Genomic DNA, 21,005 nt, shown 5'->3' with positions numbered 1-21,005 from the left:
GTCACCAGCAAGACTCTTCTTGCCGCAGCTCTCCATACGAAGCTGACATTGCGCTGTTGCGAGCATCATAGACGTCGTATCGATGCAGTGGCGCCGACCATCGATGGACGACACCGCCGATGACGCCCGTGCCCGCCTCGTAATCCATCTCGTCGGGTAGAGCAGAGTAGGAACAAAAAACAACACCGGCCGAAGACAAAACCTCCCAAAATGGGACACTGAGGATGTTAATCTGGGAAGGGTTCAGTGACTAGCGCGTGTTTACTCATCCGTGTTTAAATAACTGTATTTTTCGATTGGCTGTATGAAACCCAATGGATTGGCGACAGCGACTTCCATTTTGTCCAATTACGTGCGCCTGCGAAAAATATGTCTTATCCTCGTAGGAGTTCGATTAGCCGTTATTGTGTCACCATGAGCACAATGGTGCGCGTGATGTGGGTTAACTGGGATAATAAGAAAGGCCAAAGTATGAAAGAAATAGCCTCAAAATGCTATTCTTGCAGGCTTTTTGCAACTTCATACAGGAAAAAAGAATACCTTCTCAGTGAAGTTTAACTGCCATAGAGTATAATTTGCTAATAGTAAAAGTCGTTAATTCCAAATCAATTATTATTTTTTCATAGAGAAACTTAATTTGATCATAAGGCTGCGAAGCACAACTCTCTTGGTGCCATAAGACTGGCAGAACTAGGCGTTAGACTAGACGACAAATCGCACCTGCGATCGATTTCTACCAGATAGCAGAATAAATGGTCATACTGGATTCTTTTAGTTAACTTATTCCCTCATAATTGTAAAAGTGCGCTAGATCGTAGTACGTTAAAGAGTTAATACAGACTCCTCGTGTCACTTCGTCAATACCGCCGTAACATTATGGATGTACTCAACACGATAGAAGGTAACATCGAAGCGCAGAGCAACAAGATAATGAGCAAATTAGGGGAATAGCACGATACCGTAGAGGTCATCAATCAAACTAAAATTTTCACTATCGATTCTTTCTGGAAACAGGTTTTGCGTTCTTCTTGTTCTTTTTTTTAAAATTTTTTTCCCGTTTTAAGCCTTAATTTCACTGATTAGAGTCTCCCATTGAATCGGGGACACTGATTCACAATAAGAAACGTCCGTTGGCGGGTTCGGCCAGCGCAGCTCACAAGCGTCAATTGGCCCACTCCGAGGTGACCAAAGTATTACTCTAACTTCCGTACAGCGGTGCTGCTAGATTCATTTGGATATCCACACGTTCTCGCGAGAGAAAAACCTTCCGCTGTTTCTCTACCCCTTTGCTATCTCTCTCTACCCCTCTCTCTCTCTCTCTTTTCTGAATGTTATGGCGCGGAAACACCGGTGCGGGCGGTAGGAACAGCAGTAGGGGTTAAGATCGACAGAGGAACGCGCGCCAGATGCTCTCGTTCGCAGGGTGTTTGTCCATGGGCAGCTAACTTCACTAACTTCGTTTTCTGCCAGTATCGTGTTTCCGTCTCGTTCTTTCTGTAGTTCTTTCCTAGACCTCTCTCAGTAGACATTAGCTTATAGCTGACAGTACGCCGTAATGACATCAGTGCTAGCATTGATTGGTCGTAACATTTAGAGATTAGGTGCATGCACATAGACGGACAGCCGTTGTCACGCGGCTGCTGCTTCGTCTTTTACCGGCTGCTAGTTGTTGATCGGTTGCCGTTGCCGCTGTCGTCGCCGCCGCCAGCTGCCCACATTCAGAGAACGTCAGAGCAGGAACAGTACGGCCACCAGAACGACGAGAACCGCCGCTGCCTGCGCGGCTTACCTGGCACTCACCCTTTCCCTCTACTACCCTCTAGACGCAGAGGCGGCGTTCAGTTCAATACGGCCCTCAGCTCTTTACCTCTCTCTCTATCTGTCTCTGTCGCCCGCCGGCTAGTTAATCGGCGAACCCTCCGGGGGGAAAGGGGAGCCAACAATAATCCAACGCTCGGTTTCGCCGTTTGCACTACTATCTCTGCTCGATATCTGATGTTCGTATGGCTGTGTGCACTAGCCTGGTTTGTGCAGCAACGGTGCGCGTCTGTATAAGACTGGTGGAGAGAGGTCCGGATGTCGCGCGCAAAACGATGAGAAGGAAAGGCAAGTTTAAACGCATGCTATGGTGGCATGGGTACAAAGCAAGTCATCACCATGGCCGTCGTTCCTGTCACTACTACCAACGCGGAAGGATCGGTAAGAGCTGGGGGTGGTGTAGGACTGGAGCGGAAAACCTGAAAGAGGTCACGGAAGCATCGAGTCGGAGGAGGGAGGCACTGACGACAGCTGGGCCAAACTGAACGAACCAGTTAACGGAACGGATGGACGCCCAACGACAGTCTCACCAGACTATAGAATTATCAGGAGATGTCATAGAGGGGCAATCGTGGTCCTAGTTTGAGAATCGCTGTTCGGCTTTTGGCTGCATCAAAGAGCCCGTGGGGAATAAGAACGGGAGTCAAAGGTAGCTTATACAATGAAGGGACAAACCCGTATTTGGCATGAAAGGCGTGTATGGATAATAGGGAACGCGGTTACTAAGGCTACCTTCCGCCCATCCTTCCGTGAACCAGAGGTATATTTCGGGTTCCGGACTGTTGTAAGAGGGGGCTTTAAGCCTTCGTTCTGGTTGTAGGACTGTTTATGAAACGAACAGAGGCGCTAACTTTTTTCCTCCTCGCTAGTACGAGACTATAACAAGTTATTTGGAACAGATATCTCTTTTTTATAGACCCCACCAACGGCCCGTACGGGTGGGCCCTGTGCAGCGTAACACGTCGTTGCCAGCGCCAATCTGAAGATAACCGCCACCGTGGATTCTTTTCTTTTTTTCAATCTGTCCGTTCTTTGCGTCACCTCTGCCTCAGTATCGACTGTCGTTCTACTTGTTGAATATGTCTCGTATGCTGATACCCCGTCTCATAGGCACAGCGACAAACTGCTAATGAGAAAGCACCCTAATTGCTATCAAAAATTGCGCTCAGCCCCGCTTACCAGAACTTCGGTTTCCAAGAATTGCGTATCACACGGCACATATTACTACTAGGCGGATAAACAGTAACATATAGAGCACAGAACAAGCTAGCCAGGTTGGAGGAAATCGTGGTCGAATCTCTGTTTAGCCGTTGTCAACATCGGGCTCGATGAGAGCGGCATCCACGAACCCGCTCGCAAACATTGTGTGCCCCGAAGGTAGCACAAGCGCGCCTGTGGAATGGGGAACACTCAAACGTTTTTAGCTGAAAGCAAACTGTAGGGTGGAGTGTGGGCAATTACATGAAACCGTAAGATATAGGTTTTGATTGGCGAATGCGCTTCGGAAATCATTCGGTTTGCATTATTCGTTAAGCAGATGTTTGCAGTTGACCAGTGCAATCGTACAATTAACACTGGAAACAAACATTGTCCTGCTTCAAGCCGCTCTCCACAGCTGTGTGCATAAGATTCTAGCTTAGCACATGCTCTAGAGGGTTTCCATATACACTAGTTTTTTCCGACTTCATTTAGGATGTGATGGAACATGGCTGTAGCCAAACATGTTATACAGCACAAAACTTCCCTTCTGCTCACTAATTTCTCTCTATGTATCGTCCTTATTAAGCCCTTACTTGACAGGTTCTGCTAATGTTCAACATATGTACACAGACTTTTGCAGAAGGAACAGTTATGACAATGACTTGTATTTAGTTGTCCTCACTGTCTCACATGAAACGCAGCACAAGTATAATATCGATGTTTAAACTCAAAGATAAATATGCTAGCTGTGGATTTGTCAGATTCATGGACATTAATGCACACAATAATGGGCTAAGAGTTCACCCCCCTTCTCATTCTGTTAACGACCAAGAAAGATCTAACGTGTTTTCGCGCGCTAGAACGTAGATGGCTTACAATGAGCAACCTACAGATTACTAAAGAATTACTTTAGACTAAGGACAAGCTGTTATAATTAAAGGCCACGCCACTGTGTGGTTTTCATGCAGGCCGCGCATTTAGTCTGTAATCGCAGCTGGAGAAGAAACAGGGACAAGCCCTGTCTCATATTGGCTCATCATCAATGGTACGTACGTGGCGTATTAGTTTGTATGTCTTATCTATTTCAGGTTGCCAAGAAGCGCATCTAGCCCAAGAGTCCCAATCGAGGCTTCGTTACGGTAATTAAAAACGGGCAAGGCATGCATGTGGTAGATTGATAAATACTTACAGAGTGATAGAATTGTTGCAGTACTGTGGCCCTAATACTTGGGTGGTATATTGTCTACATATGCAAGATTGTGTGCGAAAGCGGATCATCGTTGACATGTGGTTAACCGGCGAGGATCAGCTCGTCTAGTTAATGGAACCTAACAGGTCCGCTCGGCCTGAAAGCATATACTTGCTAAGACGTATAAGCCGCTTGCATATACGAAGTGTGCTCAGTATGCAAAGTTATACTAAGCTTCTTTCAAATATGTGGTAAAGTCAGTTGTAAGTAAGACTCTCCATGGGACATCAGGTAGGCGTCATAAAAAGCGGTTTCCTTCTTCTATCGTTTGCACTTGCTGTTGAAATGAACCTTGTCTAAAGATTAGAAACAAAACCGTACCTGTCATATTATGTCTACTTTATACCCCTAGTTTCACAACATCGGGAAAAACTACAAGCTACGCATAATTTTTACTATCGATCCTAGCCCACAACTTAATATCAAAACAGTGTCCATTTATAGGAAATTGCTCGAGAGCAATAAAAAAACAGCGATCATAACTGCGTTCGTGAGTAAGCCTTGTATTAGACCTGTTAGAGATGAATAGTACATACTCGTCGTACCATCATAGCCTTTTCGTACATCCTATGAAAAATGGGTTTCTGTACGTTTCTCAAAAGTAAACAAGCAGACTAAAGCTAAGCAAAAAAGTTAAATGAAATGGAAACTAGCTTTTAGTTTTGGTTCATACGTAGCTGATTGTTTTGACGCTCGCGGTATATCGGCTCACGATTTCGCTCGACTCTTCTTGCGTTATACATAGCGACCTGTAGTTTATTAACTTCGTTGGAATTAGGTCCAATCTGATCCACTCGAACAGGCACATTAGGTTTTAGCTTGTAAACTAATAAAGAATTATCGTTGTCGTTGTATGAGTCTACTATGATACAATGCACTGTAACAAGCGGCAGCTCTAATTTCAGCCTAAGTTTCTGGTGCCATCTTGGCTAGATGGAGCATTTTTTTCTGCCCCTCACAGGATAAAATATTAACATAAGAAACCCAATGTTAAGCCCAACAAGTAAGAAACAGATTCTGAAATAATATGCTTGTCGAAATCTATAATATAGACTTTAGCCCCGTACCGCTATCCCCTTGTTAAATAAATGCATTTATAATGTGGTATATGTCTAAGACAGATGCATAGGTTAGACGGCTACCGCATCGAAAACTTTTGAGATAAACGTTCAGTGAATGTCGTAAGGGATTTAAGTGAACATAATTTCAGGATAGTATTACAACAAAAAACCGTATCTGTACAATCTACCGTTTTTAATATGATTTTGTGTGATGAAGAAACAATTGCTTGCCACCGCCCTCACATCGGCGGGTCGTGCGTTATGGGACGCCAGCGAAAGAGGGCGACTGGTGTAAGTTTTCTTCTTCTCTTCTAATTAAAATAAATAACATCATTAAAGTTAGTATAAACGTGATAAAGCGCAATAGCACACTTTATTTACAACACACGTTTCGTATAATAGTAGAAATTATAATAATAATAATCTCAGATCGATCTTGAGAAACCATCGAATCTATTCTTTTTGTCATCATTTTCTTTTTATCATAGTTTTCAGTGAACAAACAGGACAGAGACTGTACAATATCCTCTATGTGTTATCATCTTCTTAAGGTAAAGCATAACCTTTCATTGTCATCGATTTCAGTGCGGAACGAGACATGACCAGAGCCGTTTCCGAAACTTCGAGCGATGAACGAACCACGACCAGCAGAGTTCTACTGCGTGAGCAGGAAAAGGCCGCGATGGTAGAAATTCAAGCGTGGCTATCGTCCATTACTATAACGCATACGCTATTGTCGTTTCGTACAACGGCGACGCTTGTTAGAGCATAAGTTTCATTTACATCAACTAGTTTCAATGTAGGCACAGCATGTGGGATGAACTTCCCATCATTGACTTCGCTACAACAGACTTCAAAGCTGTTCCGTTATCATTGCTGTTTACGCCGACCCAGACATGACATGGAGACTTTGTTGATTGGTAATTTAAGAGATATTGAGCATTTATATATTATGTAATCACCAAGTACGTTGAAACGTATTGAGTAACTCCGTTCGTAATGGACTCTATCTTAAAGATCATAAAATGGGCTTCCAGCAGCTATGCGATGAACACAAAGGACGCCGAACAAAAAGAACAGCCACTTCACGATGACTGTGTATGAAAGTTGTTCAACTCATGTGAAAATTCCAACCCGAGTAGAGGTGAAACAAGAGTTTATAGAAATTTTCGTGTATAAAACATTGCAGTGCTTCGTTAAAGGACCCCCCGGGCCCTGGCGACTTCTCTTCGCGAACTCCATATCGGACTGTAATCAAACTTGACTAGGCTCACATCTATTCGCCTACTGCACTGCCGTAAAATAGGTTAAGGCTTTATTTTAGCATTTTTGGCCTGGCCTATAAGAACTGGATGGATCGATTCTGAGCCAGGAGAGTCGATAGCTTTGTTCCCCAAACCCATTTTTCGCCCGAGGATTATTCGCCGATGGGAAACATTTAATACTTGCAGCATAAAACTGTAATATAGTGTAGCGTAGTTATATACAATAGATCTTCAACAATGCGTGGCTTCTTATTACGGATAGTAGTAGTAGCTCGATGCACATGCCTGCATTTGTATGGAGCAATTAGCTACATTTTAGTGCGAAGCTTAAATATGTCTAGATGTACCTGCAGCTAAACTAATGGTCAGATTTCATTAACGCATAGTAACAAAGACAAATGGCAATACGGCTCATTGTAGACACCCTTCTTGAACACACCCCAGCCCAGAACTCTAAATAGCTTTTACCTGATAATATAACTCTAATAAATGCTTGTTCTCAAAAAAGCAAGTCTCTAAGTATTAAAATAATAATAATAATAATTAATCAAATTATTCGCAATCGGTCGGATCGAAAAATACACTTTCATTGTACAGCTGATCTATATAAACACAAACAAGGACATCTTCCAAAGGCAACTGGCCCACTGTGTTGCAGAATTTCATATCATTTACTTGCTTGCCGCTGCTATCTATGACTATATCGATCGCACGAGTCATAATAAATATTGCGCATCAAAGCATCGTTACATCGTAATTGCGTACGTCGATACTAGTAGCGCCCCCTAGGAGTGGTGTTATGCACCTTCTAAGTTCCGCAATTTTCAATATCTTGTATACGTACTCCGGAGGGCGCTGCACACCACGTTCACATCAGGAGTGTCATCCGGCGTGCCCTGAGAGCGCCACGTGGAACACTCGATTATCCCTTTTTACGACTTCCTCGAGCTTCCCGTGCGCTTTCTGTTCTATGGATAACATTGGCTGACCGGAGCATGGGTATTCGTTGCATCCAAGACGTTCGACCGCGTTTTATAGATGTTAAAACAAGATACTATGATCGCGCGTTCATCGATGACAATATCACACGATACCAAAAATATTAAACGTTTTTACACTAAGTGGCATATTACACCTTCTATCACATCAGAAATCGTTGGCTGATACAGGTGTGCTTTGCTGCTCTATTGCCTGTTACTGTCACCCTAAATTCCCTAAATTACCCTAAATAAAAAGTGTTGAGCGCGTGTCCTTAAAGAATTCGACAGCAACATCAGAAGATATATAATGGACAATGATGTGAGGCGAAGACCCAGGAGGGTATGCTTTCAGCGTGTGTGCAGTTCTTTAGCTACCGATAGCAGGCCGAACCACCCAGACCTGCATCCCATAAGAGCAACCGCTAATCTCAGACTATCTATTAAATATTTCCCATAGAACGTAACCAGAGCACCAGACGTTTACGGAGGAACTTCAAGAGACGCGAGGCTCAGAGATGCTCGCCGAACTACATTATGTGAAGTGTGCACACGATCGGATAGCAACAATTCAAGAGCAGAACATAACATAGTTTCATGTAACGCATGTAGAGATGACACACAGATATTTACCAATGCTTTGCAGACTACTCTATAACCGTGGCCGAGATTCTCTCAAAGGATGAACTTGATGTTTCGGTGTTTCCGTGTATGACCATACCATATGTACGGAGTTCCATATGTACCATGTGTACGATATACTGTTTTACAGTATCTACTTCAATGTTAAATATGAGCATATATTAATTATGTGACACTATTAACAGCGTACAAAATAGGTCTTCAGTGATCTATTTGAACATAACAAATTCTTATGTTTCGAGATTCGAAATAATGGCATCATTAAAAAGGACAACTTCGATGATCAAGCGAGAAAAATAATGTGTATAAAAATAATTGTTTTCATATGAAACAAAGAGAGATAATATTAGTAAATTTAAGGACGAAACACCTATGAATTACATAATTAAACCATCTGTTTACTTTTAAGTGTTTGTACCCTAATCCTTCTATTATTGTAACTTCTGATTACAGAGTAGATAAATCGTTTTCATATCATACAGGAAAGCAGTGACGAGAAGATGTTGGTATATATATATATATATATATATATATATATATAGAATGTTGACTGTCTAGAAAATTTTCGGCATGGCACTAAAATGTTAAACACGATTTGCCCATTTTCCCATGGCCTTCAATTGCTAAAAGGAACACATATATCGCATTTATGTAAACATGAAATATTCATTGTCGACGTCGGTTACGATAAATAATGAGTATCTTTTCTATGCGTTTCGAAGCCTCTGTTGCCCTGTAAGCAGTCGATCGATTACCACATCACTAGTAAGCCCATCTGATGCCAAGTCCCGGGCATCAAGCCTCGCACTTGTTGGGATATGGCTCAGATACTCAGCCTCTATAGTCGGCAGCTCTGGCTAAGTTTTAAGAATTACAAAAGCTTCGTAACACGCATAACATTCATTGCGTGTTACGAAGCTATGCGCGTTAAACACGGGAAGGCCATCGGCACTTAATCCGTCATCCCAACTGATTTAGCTTAGCGCCGGCGTCGCCTATTGCTACCGCCGCCGCCGCCGCCGGGGCACAGACAGTGAGATCGCTATTTCCATTTTTTCCATGCCGGTTTTTAGTTTCGCATGGCATATTGGCGCTCTTACATAAATCGCCATGACGAAGGCGTCGAAAGTAGGCGCGTCTTTCTGGTTGGATCAATTTGGTTAATGGCAACGACAGCAGCAGTACTTGTAGCCGTAAAAGAAGGTCAAGTTATTGAAAAGGGACCAGAAAATATTCGTGGCTGTTGATTATTTAAACACACTGTATTTGCCGTCTGTTATTCTGCTATGGTGTGTTATTTTCTCTTCTAACGAGTAGCGTTCACAGGCATAATGAAGGACAATAGCTAATCAGGCCACTCTATACGATACGATGTGGTAAAGCTTTCACTATCTCAGTAGCTTACGCATTAATAAATGCATATATAGACATTAATAGTAATTAATTATACTAATAAATAATATTTTGTTGATCTAACTCCAGCTGCACCCTCCAATGTATTAATTGGAAATTAAACGTGTCGTTGACGCCACTAGCAAACCATGGGGCACATGTCGACAAATACCTCTTGACATATTAGGATGCCCATCGTGGCACGATGGATATGTGGACGGTTCACTCATTGAGTGCGTTGCGTGATTCTCAAAGGACTTTTTTTTATTAATGAAACAGTAAAAAAAAATGACCTTACAAAACAAGGTTACATCTAAAAACCTACTATAAGAGGCTAAAATTCTTAGAAAAGCACCAAGCGTAAAATCACCTGGTAAAAATTATTTTTCAAACAAAAATCGCTCGACGTTTTTTTAATTAGCGTCGTATTAAAATAACCTCGAATAGCTCATAAATAATAGATGAAGAAGACCAGTTGTTTTCTACGAGGTTTTCAGTACAAGAAGCAGCGATAGGATATATATATATAGACAAAGCATCACCTCTAAATTTGTCTATGTTAAGTTGTTTTCATGTTTTGATCTTCAGCCGATATTTGTTTACGTTTAGTCGAGAGAAAACTCGACCTTTGTACAGCATACAACATAACAGCTCTGTTTATTCTATCTATAGCACTTAGCTCACGCTAGGGGCATTTAACCATTATCCCAAAAGACTTTTATTGAGCGCACTTGCATATACGATTCAATTGCTAGTTCTTCTTGGATCCGAAGCCTTCTTTCTATCCATGTTCCACAGAGGCAGCATTAGTGGTTGCAGTAATCATCAAAATTGCATTAGCAACGACAGCGTCATAACGAGTTTTGCGTATCGCGTACTCGAGGTACTATTATTTTCCTACGATTACTCCTCCCAAGACCATGATCTGGCAGGACTACACCATTGCCTGTGCGTCAATATATAGCTTAATACATATATATGCTTGCACGTGTGTGTACGTGGAAGGAGTAAAGAGGATTTTTGTGGGAGTGAAATCGCCTCGTCTTTGTTAGCTACCTTTTTCCCGTTATTTATGTCGGTTTGTTGGCAGCTCGTTCTGATCGTCTGGCCCCGCTGTTACTGATGAATTTTAGCTGTAACTTATTTAGTGGACGGTTTTGGTTTAAAATTATCTCTTGAACGTTATAGACATTGTAATCAATGTATGCGTGGACTATAGAGCGGTCAGCACATAGACAACCTGCTGTTTTCAAGTTTTTGCATAGTAAACCGCTGTAGGTGTGAGGATTTTGTGTGTACAGCTTCGGAACTAACGCAGGACGCCTTAGGGACTTCTATCAACGATCTTATGTTTAAATAGTGATCCGGTTGTAGTAGAGGCAACAGTTTCTCTAGAAGTGATATAGTAGTATTACTATTAATTAACATTAATTAAAATCGCACAAAACTGACCGCCAGAATCAGCTGTAGACAGGATGTGGCATCATGATTAAGGCTGATAACATCGAGTATCTAGGAAAAATTCGATTTAAAAAAATATTGTCAATGATTTTTGTTCTTAAGATGTGGTGACAGAACTCGAAAAATATGACTATTAGGTTTTTTTTTTTCGTACCTGTTCCTAACCGCATTGGTGATGGTTACAATTCGCTATTTCGAAACTTCCTTTGATGGTTCTGCTTCTATTACTTCACACAACAATCTTTGGTGTTAAAGCCACCTCAGGGCAACACCTGCAGTCGTCCCTTCTCTGGAAGATATGACACGATACAAACTTACGTTTATGAACACTCAAACATCCAACCACTTGTTTATCCATACCAAGCACGGTTCCAGACTGGATCGCTTTTCAAACGCCTACATATATGACGACACACACGTACTAGGGATCTGCAAAATTTGCTCGTCTCAGATTTGCTTAGAAGTATGGTTGTATGATTTTAGAGGTATAAAGAGGTCTCAACGAACGGACCCCTTTTTCTCCGCCCAGTGAAAATGGTAGCCGGTCGTCAGTGTCCTGCTCCCGCCTAACCCTATCATTTGCAGGACCCGTCTACCTTAAACTCCGAAAACTGCGCGGCAATTTTCTCTACGTTTACGATCCCTATCCGCTTCCTATCTTCAAGACGCATACAACAATTGTGCTCGGTTCTTGGCCAGATACCGATAGGAAACCCTGGATGAGTTAGATTAGCCTACATCGCACGTCCTATATTCATAAATGCTTGATGACTCCAGGGACTGCAGCTGTGTTTATGTTGAGAGGCCTCCGGATAGAGAGAAATACTTCGAAGCCATGGATGTATCAAAGACGAATGAAAACAACATTCGAGCTAGGACAGTCTCGAACACGATGCAGGACTTGCTCGATGCGTTTCGCAAGCAATTATTCTCTCGGCGAACGTTAATGTCCATAGAAATTATACAAGCATTTGGCAGTCAGATGCGAAAATTGTTAAAGAATTACAATAGACCGGAATAGAAGTAATTAAAGTTACCCTGTTGGCAACTAGTTTAAATATATAAACGTGGCGTTAGGTCATGTCGTTATAAGCCAGCTGATACAGAAATGTGATTATGAGCTCCCCTTGCAAAGAACCGTTTATTAAAGCCATGGAATTGCTATGTATTGTCAAACCGTGATGTTCTTGCATTATAATATATTTCAGTCTTCTTATATCGACGTAAATTGTTGAAGAATACGCATATGTGGAAAAACCGCTGACGTATGTCAGACATCAGAATGACATCTGAGGAATTTCAGTAGCTACTTATGGCTTTTCGCACGTTTCGTGCTGTACGTGCTACAGAAATACGCTCATAACTATAACAATGATACCTCGTGTCTAGAAGTATCATCGCATAGAAGTTTCACCGAAATGACAGAAACGTACAACAAACAGATTTTCTTATTTTTTATGTTAATTTTTTGCAGCGAGCTCCTGTATCTCTCCTGCCTATTCAACCTCGTTCAGAGTTAAGACCTAGCTGTGGAAAATGCCCAGAAACATATTAAAGGCCTCTAAGGGGTCTTTTTACAACGCGGGATAATGCTGCGACTCGTCTCGGCAATTTTTTCTTTTTCGGTGCCCGCTGCTTCGACATTTTTCTCTCACCGATGCTACCTCTCCTGTATTGAATTTGTTGTTCCTCAAACTTACGTCTGAGATTTAAACTGTATGCAGCTATAAGGCACACTCTCATGACGTGTGTCTCTCTACCTCTCTGTACGCGTACTCAATTTCTACACTACATACATGGTAGCAGAAATCTGCCTTTAATGAACGGATACAAACCGGCAAGCACAAGCCCCGATCGATCCAGAAACACAACTGCAAATAACGAAATGGCGGTTGTGTGAGTAAACTTTAAGCTAATACCATTCAGGAGCTTTCACTCAGCATTTGCAGCAAAGTACGAAGAACACCTTCGGCAACATCTAGTTGTTGGCTGCCAACATGAGATGGGCATTTTTCGTATCTTTACCTGAGACCGAGAAGGGAAAACAAGGACGATGGCAACTAGATAGATCTAAATCACATGAAAGGGTGAAAAGCTCACCAGAACGAAGCCAACAACCAAAATTGAAAAAGATTGGCAGTAAAAAACAACTGGTAATGAAAACGGCGGTGAAAATGGTTAGTGGCACAAGATAGAATTGTACGGAGTATAGCTGTTAAAAGGTCCGGGTAGGGGTCTGTTGGGTGAAACGTCGGCAGACCTGCAGGCTCCACTAAGTTAAATACACTGCGACCTCGGCTGTTCTACCTTCCGTCTACGTACCCTTCAAGTGCCTGGCCAGGGAGTGGCTGCACTTTCACTTGTCAGAAAACTGCTGGAAGGCGGGCGGTGGCAGAGGGAGCTGAAACAGATAGCTTGCGCCATTCCCTGACAGCCTGCAGGCAGCTAGAAACGAGCAGTGTGTGCAGGCCCTAGAGCCCTCTTAAAAGCTCGAATAGAAGGTGCAAGAACGGAAGCGGTAGAGGGATTAGAGACAAAAAGCTAACTAGATAGAGTTCGGTTTCGACAAGATCCAAAAGAATATGCGAGGCTTTCGTGAACAGCCAGCCAAGACAGCTTTTGGGGCACAAACAGAGCCCAAACGCAAGTCCATCTCCGTTTGTGACGTTTGTTGGCCTCAATTTGTACTACCTCGAAAAGCATCTAGCGTTTTGTTAATTAAAGTAGCAACATTCATGGAGAAAGATGGAACACAGACAGGGGCGCTTATATAATGAGAGAAAAATCCCAATTTGACAAAAAAATGTAAATTAAAAAAAAAATGTTTTTCTTGTCAAAATTGCTTAACAATACGGTACATAAGCGAAAGAAAACACTTAACCTCAGTCTTAGTTAGTTGATCGGTGCTGTTTATCAGTCGATCATTTCCTAATAAGGCATGAGGTTGTTAAGATGAAGTCAACTCTTAAGGAAAACAAATGAGATATATGTAGGCTGCTCGGCAAAATCTCACACTTATATGAAAGGTCAAGTTCTCATTTTCAAAACAAGCTAAATGACTAACTACAAATGCACTAAGCAAGACCTTCAAGGGTAAACGAAGCTTTATTGGGTTGCATTTCCTTTTGGTCATGTTTAAATTAAGTCAACTTATATTGTTGTTTGATATTTTGAAGCATTTCGAATATATTCAAGTACTCTACCTATATATAGCGACAGCAGTACATGTTACATGGACAAAAGTTAAGATATCTGGTAGAGTAAATCTTCCTTACAACTGCATAGTTTTCTGAATATATGTCCAAATGTTGTTTATCTACGCAGATTCCGCGTCCGGTACGTCGCCTGAGATAGGACCAAAGTGACTAGCAGAGAAATTCGTCCGATATATTTGAGTATTTGCGGCAGCTGGCGACCGGAAAGATCGCAAGTGACGCTTATCTAAGACAATAATATAATAGATTTTTATTCTGCCTCAACTGTTCCCGCTGCGCCACATAAAGTCGCTGTTTTCGCCCAACGATGGAGACCTGTTCGTAACCAGCCGAATGAGCTCATAGTCTTATCATTGAGAGGAGAGAGTTTTTAGGATGTAAACGTCCCTTTCCGCATGCCCACACTTTACTGTATCATTCGTGTTTAATTTTCAAAGCGTTGGAGAGGAAAACCGAAAGCCTGCGAAAAGCAAACTATTGTAAGGCTTGTCACGTTCTTAGCCAGATGCCCTCTTTTATTTTCCCACCACCAAGTTCATAACCTTGATTTTTCAATGTTTGTTAGAACGTGAAGTGCTTCCACTAAATAAAGAGGTAACGTAAGTACGATACAACCGCATATGTATCGTGTAATCTGATTGCACCGTTTTCGAACAATTGTGTACTCGAAAACATCGAAATCATACATTATGATGCATAGAAGGTATTGCTTGGTATGGACATTACACAAACAAAATACATTCAAATCGTCGTTTGTCTTATCTTTATAGGTATGTAATTAAACGAGCAATCAAAACATCATTGAAATTGGAACACAACAGCGCAACCATTTGTGTACATCTGAAAAAGGTCCAGAGATATAGTTCTGGGGTTTGCAGAGGTTGATCATACCCATTTGAGCTAGATTAGCAGATGTGGTGGACGATATGGAAAGAAAGGAAGCTTTTTCCAGCTTCCGGTAGTGCTTTAGAAAATGACATTAACGCGAACAGTTCTTGGAGGAATAGAGAACAAGACAGAGAATGAAAAGCCGAAAGCAGCATGTTCTGCCTCATGACTCTATCCGACACCCAATGAAACGCATTCAACTCAATGGACTACGCAAATATATCGTGAGCAATAGAAGGGAAATTTGACTCAAGGAGAAAGGTAACAGTAAAGAAGACACTGAGTACCAGATAACGGGCGGAGTATTCCAGAGGTTGATTCTGTACCCATCTACCAAGGGCTCGTCGATAACAAAGTTTTCAGAGCTAGAGCTTTCAGAAGTTAAAGTTCTCATCTGAAACTATCGCATATGCAGGCAATCTGTCGTCACTGTGAAAGTAAATAAAAAGCTTGCACATATTAGGAGGTAGGTTTAAAGGAACACGCTAGATGTTGCGGCAGAACAAGTAGTGGCGATTCTTTCGCTGAGGCGAAAGAGATGTCGAACGCTGAACACTAAGTTTTAAGGACACACGGTAAAAGTTAAGAACCGTCTGAACATCTTGAGGTAACTGGGCGCCGCCTGTGTCGCATGTTACGACAAAAGTCGTTAAAGTAATGAGCAACTTTGTAAAGATCACGTTATCGTACAGCAAAAGCATGGTTTTGTAGGTAACGGTAACTGGTGCCCTGTGCAGCATCGGTTGGGGTACTGGCCTCCCTACAAATCAGAAAAAACCAAGAGGAAGTTGCCTATAATGGAGAACACAATAGTCTCTCAAACACGCCATAAAGAACGCTGACAGCCAAAAGCATCGGTCTTGGCACACAAAAAAGGGTATAGAGACAGCAGAGTTGGACCCTGACAGCAAAAAAAGGCACGCGGGTAGGTAGTCGACTAATAAAGAAAAAAACTGGACTGCAATAGCAGCATTTATAAAGAAAAGAACGCACCTCAGGCTATGACAAACGAGACGAAAATCTGTCCTACTACCTCAGGCAGGTTATAACCAAACACGGATGGTTTCAGGAGCATTTCTATATAAGACTGTGTGCGTCCCGTGTGACCTATGAAAAAAGGCAACGCCGTTCAAATGTAAGAAATCAGTTAAAAAGGAATAAAAGAACTGCAGAACAGATTAAGAAAGATCTAACAGGGGCCAGCCAAACACCAATAATGCTGGAACCGAAGACATATGGACCTCAATTCAAAAATATGGCGGAACGATGATAAAAATGATAGAGAAATGCGACATCAAATAGGACAGTGGACACTCACTGTCCTATTTGATGTCACCAGGTGAACTGAACATGAGGCGGGCGGAAATTTTGCATAATCGGAAGTGAATGTAATGAACGCTGCAGCCCTACGGCGCCGCTAAACACCCTAAGGTAACACCCTTTTTTTTTGTCCTGAACTGTGCATAAACTATTTACAATATCTAGTTCAGCTTTACCGAATATCTAGTAGTACGTGTACCCTACTATTGTGTGTTTACTCTTGTTGTTAAGTTCTGCTTTGATTATCGGACGACTTCATCATTAAAGAAAATGTATTTAACATTAGAAGGCCGCGCTGGCCCTCATGCTGACAGAGAAAGCAAACGAGGCTGGTATAATGCAAAAGTAAGATTATTAACTTACTTGCTGATCCAAGCATCCGCCACTCATTAGGCAAATCGTTTCGCACTTAAATACTGGCCAGGGCAATACGGCAGTTACCAAAACAGATGTTCGACACATTGCGGATTTGATGTTTTAATACTCTTGACACGCGTGCACGCTCTTCATTAACTTATCCTTATATTATCCTACTATAATCCTTCACAAATATAAGGCAGCTGAACAGCAGTACCACTCACGTATTTCTGACGAAATCTTTGAAGCCTACGGTGAGAATTATGTTCAACTAAAGTTGAACAGAGCTTTTGTACAATCAAAATATCATATCAGATAACAGAGTATTTTTCGTTATATCCCTACCTATTAGTAAAGTTTCTCGTGCGCTCTCTGCTTACCATCCGCAAGCATTTTTTTATGATTACATCAAACGACGTGCAGTGCTGACCATAAATTGTTCGTCTAGGATACTACACATCTCCTCAGTTAAGAATACGGTTAACAGATGCGGTTTTGATTCAAACATTTTTATCCTACCGTTCGTTATAGATCGACCCTGCACGTAGCTCCGTAGCTATCTGATGGCCGCTGGAAACACCTTAATAGCTTCAAATATCCCATATCCTACTATCTCCCTTGTACCTTCTGCTAGCTCACTCTGTCAACCTCAAACACGTCTATGTTAATCATAATGATAAAATTATATGACTTTTTTTTTCCTTGACTTAATCCCCGCATCGGATGTTGATTTCAGACCAGATTTTTCCCTGTCCAAGATTTGGTAGCCAATACAAAAACCTGCAATGAGCAGATAACGATAATCGTCTACCAGTTTTCTCGGTGCACGATATCTAATAAGCTTAACAAAAGCAACGGGTTGTTTCACAAGACAGTTACTTGCATAACACATAAAGCACATTGTGTGTTAATCGAAACTGCTGGAAAACACCTTTCGATTGCAACTTCTATTCGATAAATGTGTATTTCCGCATTCTGTCTATCGGCCTATTTCACGCGTCCAGTTAGAGATTTTTCCTTGTTTTCATAACTTTCTATTTAGAACACGTTTATTCTAATTTTCACAATACGACGGCCAATATCCACGGCCCAGCGTTCCTTTTAGACGTATCCAAAAACGTATCTTGACAAGCCCAGTTATATTTTGCTCCTTTTGGTCTACACCTATTACCTGTCAATTGGCAGTGTGAACCATTTAAGTTCGGCAGTAATTATCTACAATTATGATCGTCGGTTTTTCCTATCCAAATCGAATGGGCCAAGTTTAGGTAACTTAGTTAGACTCCTGTGCTCAAATTATTTTTTTAAGTTTCGAATATATTATTGAATTTGAAACAATTTTCTGCCGAATTTTCCACTGATGTCTACCGTTGCAGCATTAACATAATTTCGACAAATGACAAATACGTTTCTGAAATTCGTAGCGACTTGATAATCAGTCTGCGCGCGGACCTGTAGAGAGTGAATCGCTTCCGTTATATCGTATTAGTATTGACGCTAAAAACGAAAGGTCTACGCGTTCTTAGCGAGAGAACCAAGTGATAGGCGCGACAGCGAATTTCTGCAGGTGGCTAATTCTATATAGGCATTTATTTAGTGAAAAGGATTCAATTGGTTCACTACATTCTGTCGCTGTAAGTTGGTGGTTACGAAAACTTACCCACAAGCGTTTTAAAGCTTTCTCTATTGAAAGGACAACGAAACAGCACACTCCACCGTGCAGGGTTCTATGCAGCAGTAAAGAACAGGCGTAGCAATCATCGTCGTCGTAGATTGGTGTATCTTTAGTGTACGGCCTTCCGCCTTCCCCTGGAACAACCTCGCCATAAGGCAGGTCCCCATGGTCGGTCGCAAACAGCCGTGGCACTCCACTTGGGAATCGGAAAAAGGAGTCGCTCTTGCGGCTTCTCTCACATGAAACTGTATGAAAATGCTCATCGTACACAGTGTTAACGTAACGTGAGCACTAACGTAGTGCAACGGCGCCCATAGCTACCGTTGACGCCAGCGTTACAGCTCGCAGATCATGGTTGTCACCTCAATGATCGTTTTCGTCGTCGTTGCCACCTTCATCTGGTACCGTAGTTCAGCTCTCTTGCCCCGAAACGGAGCTCTTAGACTTCTGCACGTTTCAGTAACGCACATATTCTGCACACAACGTACGTGCGTTGTTGCTACATCTCGTTGGAACAGATAACGGGAAAAACGCAGTCGAGGCAAAATCAAAAATCCGAGAAGGACTTAGCTGAGTTGAAATTCTTTTGCTTGTTGCCCCTTAGTTCAGATGAAACTATTCGCTACCCTGTTCGTATTTCGCGCGCGGAGCATTGTTGTGACTCCAGTACAGGAGGCGTAAATGCAGCAGATTTCCTGGAGGCACGCATCGGTGAAGTGGCCTGCCAAACTGCACATATTATGCAGTGATATTCAGAAGAGCGTTTGTAACGCTTTTGTCGTACTCTTCCGCTTATTAACGTACGTTGTATTCCATGTTTGCGAAATGTGTGCGCGCATCTAATCGTTTTTGTAAAGCGACCTAGCAATCAATTGCCCATCCGACTTCGCAACAAGCCTGCCCGTTTCTGGATTATTATAACGATCTTGTGCTTTTTTTTGCTTTTGATGCGCTCGACCTTCAACGCAAACTTCACCCAATTATAAATCGATCACTTATGCTTACAGACTATGACATATGTACTGACATTGTAGTTAAATAATACGCGAACAAGTGAACAGCGCGCGTCTTGAATCAGCACAGGTATATAAACGAGGAACCTAATTAGACCTCCTGAGGCTGTTTGAGAGCGGACGCGCCAATCTCCCCGCATACGAAAACCTACAAAGCAAATTCGATTGGAGCACGCGTCTATGAGCATTGAAGAAGATCAAATTGTCCCTGTGCATAAAAATACGCTTGCCCCGAGGGCGTATGGCCGTGTGCTTCGCTGTCCTGTGTATTGATATTAGATTCAGCCGCTCTGTTCGAATGCTTATGCTTATGACAGAGCCATTGGCTGTAAGTAAAGCGAGCTCAGTTGCAGTAGCTTCAACTGCTGGGTGAAACCGCATCAGTCGAGCGGGCGTTACCGTCTAAAAAGAACCAACGACAGCAGATACTTCCTGCATGATCTTCTCTGAGGGTGAGACTTCGCAACGTGGCGCTGTGACCTAATAGAGTAGAACAAGGGTACACCCCACTAACTGACTGGTTCGCCGTCGGCCTGCAATTGTGGGATTATCGAAGGACTAGGGAGAGCCTAAACAGAAAGGAACTGGGAACCAAAAATCCAAAAGCATAGAACCTCAAGCATAGTACTGGTAGAGTTTGTGGAACTAGTGGCGGTTGTAAGGCGGCTTTCTGTGAGCCGTATGCGGCGGACGGTGGAAGTGCAAACTTGAATCGTCCCCTCAAGGCAAGCACCATAAGAAAACAAGCCAGACCAACAGCAGCCTGTTACACCGAGAATCGAAAAGAGTGAAGCTGACTAAGCTGAAAAGTTAACCTGACTCCAGCTGGATCAGCTTCTAGTTGGTTTAACCGGTATCGGCAGAGCTGGCGGGTACTGGCGACCTTAGCAACAAAGCAGTATTACGGTTCTTCAATAAGTCTGAATGAGCCATATGGCCGAGAAAAAGAGTGGACGAACCAATACAGAAGGAGAAAAGGTCTATATGTACGTAGCCAAAGGATTTGTTGCTGCACGTGCGTACGTTAGGGAGATTTTTGCTGCTGTATTTAGCATTACTGGTGTTCCTATGGCCGTCCGCACGTCGTTTTCGTTGGCTTATCGACGTAAGTTTCCACATTCAGAGACCCGCTATGGAGAAAGAACGGGGTTTGGGGATAGACCTGGTAACGGTAAAGTGAAAAAAGAGAGGGAACGGACTTCTCCCGGGAGGTAACCGTGTTGGTATTCCTTCTTGCTCTGTCCAAAAAACGAATGTAAAGAAAGCAGTAGCGGCAGTAGCCAAAGCATATGACCTCTCTCCTATCAGCGACAGCAAGTTTTCCAGTTTTCATCTTTCGAAAAGATAATTCATTGTAATGATGGGTGCGAGCGGGAACAGAGCTGGACTTCGGCTGATGTGAATGCAATAGCGTCTATATACGAATGGATATAAAGATTTTATAGCGAAGGTTGGATTTTAGCTAGCGCGAA

The 21,005-nt window shown here is 42.4% G+C and overlaps 1 protein-coding gene across 4 annotated transcripts in view; it reads right to left on the bottom strand.

Annotated features, from left to right (window-relative positions):
- LOC111254741 (uncharacterized) overlaps positions 1-21,005 on the bottom strand; it is a 288,233-nt gene that overhangs the window by 149,675 nt on the left and 117,553 nt on the right. The window lies entirely within an intron of this gene.

The sequence above is a fragment of the Varroa destructor genome, unplaced genomic scaffold (assembly GCF_002443255.2).
Source record: "Varroa destructor unplaced genomic scaffold, Vdes_3.0 BEIS01000007.1, whole genome shotgun sequence".
Taxonomy (NCBI): Eukaryota; Metazoa; Arthropoda; class Arachnida; order Mesostigmata; family Varroidae; genus Varroa; species Varroa destructor.
The sequence above is the reverse complement of the archived record's forward strand: the minus strand, read 5'-3'. Positions and strand labels throughout refer to the sequence as shown.